The following is a 5,817-nucleotide window of genomic DNA, read 5'->3' as shown; positions in this document are numbered from 1 at the left end:
GTTAGTTAGAAATATAATATATTTAAAAATCCGGCAACAGTTTTTTCTTATGTTTTGTCTCAGTGGGGATAAAATTAATTTAGAACCAAAATAATGATTTTTTATTTTCAGAAACTGGAGAAGATGCTGAAATATCTGCAGCAAAGGGGAACGTCCCGGGATGGACGCAGACAAATAAAATAATAATTCGTAAAATCAACGTATTTCATTTATTTTAGTTTATTATTTGACAATTCTTGTATTATTTAGTATCAAAAATTTTATTATTTCGAAATTTTTTTACATCGTGAACTTTCCACTATAATTTCCGAACTGTCGGAAACGAAATTTTTCAGTACCATTAATTTTGGTCATTGGAAGTGTCCAACTGTTTACAGTGCCGGTCTCAAAATTTTTTTAATTTACATTCTAGGAATTTTTCTTATTTCTTTAAGGTTTATTTTCAGACTTATTTTTCACGGCAGTTTGAAATTTCGTAAGTTTTCTACTTCAAACCGGAAATATTGGCACATTGTGATAATTAACATGTGTTATTGTGAATTTGGAGGTAGTATTTCTCTTTAGGTAAGCCCCACAACCTTAACAATAAAATTGATTTTTAGAACAAATATTCGCTTTAACTCAAATATAAAATCTAAGATTCAGTGACTACCTTTATCTGTGAGCAAAAAACAATTATGTTAGTACATAAAAAATGTTTATTAGTGCATTTCGATTTGACTAAACGATTCTTCTAAAAGTTATGTGTTTTATTATTTAGTTAAAAGTCGTAATCAATCTTTTTCACAATCTCAAGTGAATAAACTTGACTTAGTTACAATAAAAAGATACTCTTGGACTAGCCGACACGAGGTATTTTCTACACGATACTTTATATTTCTAGAAGCCTTTTAGAGCGAGCCTGCAATTAAAAAAAAGAATTATCTTGTGTATAACTCCAACGACCTAAGAAAATACGGAAGGAAAATGGAAAGTGAGTAAGAAGAAAGCATAGATGGGACTGTCGAAGGGTCCTAGCGACGAGAAAATTTCGGGGAGGGCAGTTACAAGCAGAAAGCCCAAGATGCTAGCCGCCAGTACTTCTTTGGGATGCACCGACTCCTACCCCTGTATCGCAGTTCAATGCAACCTGGATAATGAGAAGGATTGTGTGGACGAATATGATGATTACAGCAATGAAATCATCATCGGCACAACAAAAGAGGCCGCAAAGGACTATCCGCATGTATGCAGAAAACAACGATTTATTTCCTGACTTATTTACAATAAAAAAGACACACTTGGACTAGCCGAGGTCCTCTGAAAAGATGCCATTCAGACGAGGAAGACGAAAGCGCAGACTCCGACGATCCTCACTCGTACGATATTCCGTAAGTTTAGAGAGGGTGGGACCGAAATGATATAAAAAGGGCGAATATGATCATTACAGCCATAAAATCATCATCAGCACAGCGAAAGAAACTGCAAAGGACTATTCACAGGTACGCAGAAAACGGCGATTTATATCCTGGCTTATTTACAATAAAAATACACTCTTGGTCTAGCCGATTCGAAGTATTTTCTGAGCGTTACTTTATATTTTTAGAAGCCTTTTAGAGCGACCCTGCGATTGAAAAAAAGAATTATCTGGTGTACAACGCCAACCACCTAAGAAAATACCGAAGGAAAATGGAAAGTGAGTATGAAGAAAGCATAGATCGGACTGTCGAAGGGTTCTAGCGACGAGAAAATTTCTGAAGGTCAGTTACAAGCAGAAAGCCCGAGATGCCAGACGTCCGTACTTCTTTGGGATGCACCGACTCCTACCCATGTATCGCAGTTCAATGCAACCTGGATAATGAGAAGGATTGCGTGGACGAATATGATCATTACAGCTATGAAAATCATCATCGGCACAACAAAAGAGGCCGCAAAGGACTATCCGTATGTATGCAGAAAGTGACGATTTATCTCTTGACTTACTTACAATAAAAACGACACACTTGGACAAGCCGAGGTCCTCTGAAAAGATGCCATTCAGACGAGGAAGACGAAAGCGCAGACTCCGACCACTCTCACTCGTACGACATTCCGTAAGTTTAGAGTGCGTGGGAGCGAGATAATATAAAAACGGCGAATATGATCATTACAGCCATAAAATCATCAACACAGCGAAAGAAACTGCAAAGGACTATTCAAGGGTATGCAGAAAACGGCGATTCATCTCCTGACTTATTTAAAATAAAAAGACACTCTTGGACTATCCGATTCGAGATATTTTCTAAGCGTTACTTTATATTTTTAGAAGCCCTTCAGAGCGACCCTGCTATTAAAAAAAAAAGAATTATCTTGTGTATAACGCCAACGACCTAAGAATATACCGAAAGAAAATGGAAAGTGAGTATGAAGAAAGCATAAATCTGACTGTCGAAGGGTCCTAGCGACGAGAAAATTTCGGGTAGGTCAGTTACAAGCAGAAAGCCCAAGATGCCAGACGTCAGTACTTCTTTGGGATGCACCGGCTCCTACCCATGCATCGCAGTTCAATGCAACCTGGATAATGAGAAGGATTGCGTGGACGAATATGATCATTACAGCTATGAAAATCATCATCGGCACAACAAAAGAGGCCGCAAAGGACTATCCGTATGTATGCAGAAAGCGACGATTTACCTGCTGACTTATTTACAATAAAAACGACACACTTGGACTAGCCGAGGTCCTCTGAAAAGATGCCATTCAGACGAGGAAGACGAAAGCGCAGACTCCGACGACTCTCACTCGTACGCTATTCCGTAAGTTTAGAGTGAGTGGGAGCGAAATGATATAAAAAGGGCGAATATGATCATTACAGCCATAAAATCATCATCAGCACAGCGAAAGAAACTGCAGAGGACTATCCGCAGGCATGTAGAAAAAGGCGATTTATCTCCTGACTTATTTGCAATAAAAAAACACTCTTGGACTAGCCGATTCGAGGTATTTTCTGAGAGTTACTTTATATTTTTAGAAGCCTTTTAGAGCGACCCTGCGATTAAAGAAAAGAATTTTCTTGTGTATAACGCCAACGACCTAAGAAAATACCGAAGGAAAATAGAAACTGAGTATGAAGAAAGCATAGATCGGACTGTCGAAGGGTCCTAGCGACGAGAAAATTTCTGTAGGTCAGTTACAAGCAGAAAGCCCGAGATTCCAGACGTCAGTACTTCTTTGGGATGCATGGACCGCTACCCATGTATCGCAGTTCAATGCAACCTGGATAATGAGAAGGATTGCGTGGACGAATATGATCATTACAGCCATGAACATCATCATCGGCACAAAAAAAGAGGCCGCAAAGGACTATCCGTATGTATGCAGAAAGCGACGATTTACCTCCTGACTTATTTACAATAAAAAAGACACACTTGGGCTAGCCGACGTCCTCTGAAAAGATGCCATTCACACGAGGAAGAAGAAAGCGCAGACTCCGACGACTCTCACTCGTTCGACATTCCGTAAGCTTAGAGTGCGTGGGAGCGAGATAATATAAAAACGGCGAATATGATCATTACAGCCATAAAATCATCATCAGCGCAGCGAAAGACACTGCAAAGGACTATTCACAGGTATTCCGAAAACGGCGATTTATCTCCTGACTTATTTACAATAAAAGGAAACTCTTGGACTAGCTGATTCGAGGTATTTTCCGAGCGATACTTTATATATTTAGAAGCCTTTTAGAGCGACCCTGCGATTAAAAAAAAATTATCTTGTGCATAACGCCAACGACTTAAGAAAATACCGAAGGAAAATGAAAAGTGAGTATGAAGAAAGCATAAATCGGACTGCCAAAGGGTCCTAAGGCGAGAAAATTTCGGGTAGGTCAGTTACAAGCAGAAAGCCCAAGATACCAAATGCCGGTACTTCTTTGGGATGCACCGACTCCTACCCCTGTATCGCAGTTCAATGCAACCTGGATAATGTGAAAGATTGTGTGGACGAATTTGATCATTACAGCTATGAAATCATCATCGGCACAACAAAAGAGGCCGCAAAGGACTATCCCGATGTATGCAGAAAACGACGATTCATCTCCTGATTTATTTATAATAAAAAAGACACACTTGGGCTAGCCGACGTCCTCTGAAAAGATGCCATTCACACGAGGAAGACGAAAGCGCAAACTCCGACGACTCTCACTCGTACGACATTCCGTAAGCTTAGAGTGCGTGGGAGCGAGATAATATAAAAACGGCGAATATGATCATTACAGCCATAAAATCATCATCAGCACAGCGAAAGAAACTGCAAAGGACTATCCGCAGGCACGTAGAAAAAGGCGATTTATCTCCTGACTTATTTGCAATAAAAAAACACTCTTGGACTAGCCGATTCGAGGTATTTTCTAAGATTTACTTAATATTTTTAGAAGCCCTTCAGAGCGACCCTGCTATTAAAAAAAAAGAATTATCTTGTGTATAACGCCAACGACCTAAGAAAATACCGAAAGAAAATGGAAAGTGAGTATGAAGAAAGCATAAATCTGACTGTCGAAAGGTCCTAGCGACGAGAAAATTTTGGGTAGGTCAGTTACAAGCAGAAAGCCCAAGATGCCAGACGTCAGTACTTCTTTGGGATGCACCGACTCCTACCCATGTATCGCAGTTCAATGCAACCTGGATAATGAGAAGGATTGCGTGGACGAATATGATCATTACAGCTATGAAAATCATCCTCGGCACAACAAAAGAGGCCGCAAAGGACTATCCGTATGTATGCAGAAAGCGACGATTTATCTCCTGACTTATTTACAATAAAAACGACACACGTGGACTAGCCGAGGTCCTCTGAAAAGATGCCATTCAGACGAGGAAGACGAAAGCGCAGACTCCGACGACTCTCACCCGTACAACATTCCGTAAGTTTAGAGTGCTTGGGAGCGTGATAATATAAGAAGGGCGAATATGATCATTACATCCATAAAATCATCATCAGCACATCGAAAGAAACTGCAAAGGACTATCCGCAGGCATGTAGAAAAAGGCGATTTATCTCCTGACTTATTTGCAATAAAAAAACACTCTTGGACTAGCCGATTCGAGGTATTTTCTGAGAGTTACTTTATATTTTTAGAAGCCTTTTAGAGCGACCCTGCGATTAAAGAAAAGAATTTTCTTGTGTATAACGATGTTAGAAAGGGGAATTTGAACCTTCGACACTGAACCTTCTCCCACTAAGTTCCTAGACTATATATACATGTAAGAATCCCGCCCGAGCTCAGTCTGTTATTCGCATCTAATTTGAGTGTATCTAAATTTTGCCATTAAAGAACGGTTGAATTGATGCTATCAATTCAACCTTATTTTTAAAAAGTTTTAATTGCTTTTCGACGCATTACATTTCTGGCGATCCTGTCAGGATCGGCTTCTCGACATCAAATCTCTACGGAGATATTAATCAAGTCATAAAAGGCCGATCATCTGGAAAATCATTTAGCAAGAATTTTACGGAATTCTGAACAGACTCCGGAGCAACCTACGGGTGATTCGTCAACTTAGTTAAATGAAAGATTTAAGCTATTAGGGTGGATTTATAGTAGCCCTATACTACGAAGGATTAATCTTCATTAACTAAACAAAAAGAAAAAGGAAAATTTTTGCAATTGGGAACGTCAAAGGACGGTAAATTCCTAGGGAGCAACTCCCAGAAGAAGAAGCAAGAGACAACGACGCCTTACCAACTCACCGATTCTATGGTCTCAGCGTAGAGCAACGAGAAGTTAGAAGAGTCAAGCAGTCCCAGCGGTAAAAGAAGAAAAGAAAAACATTTCAATCAATTGTAAGTAGAGATTCTCTA

Source organism: Belonocnema kinseyi, chromosome 1 (genome assembly GCF_010883055.1).
Source record: "Belonocnema kinseyi isolate 2016_QV_RU_SX_M_011 chromosome 1, B_treatae_v1, whole genome shotgun sequence".
In the NCBI taxonomy this organism is placed as follows: Eukaryota; Metazoa; Arthropoda; class Insecta; order Hymenoptera; family Cynipidae; genus Belonocnema; species Belonocnema kinseyi.
This window is presented reverse-complemented; position numbering follows the sequence as displayed.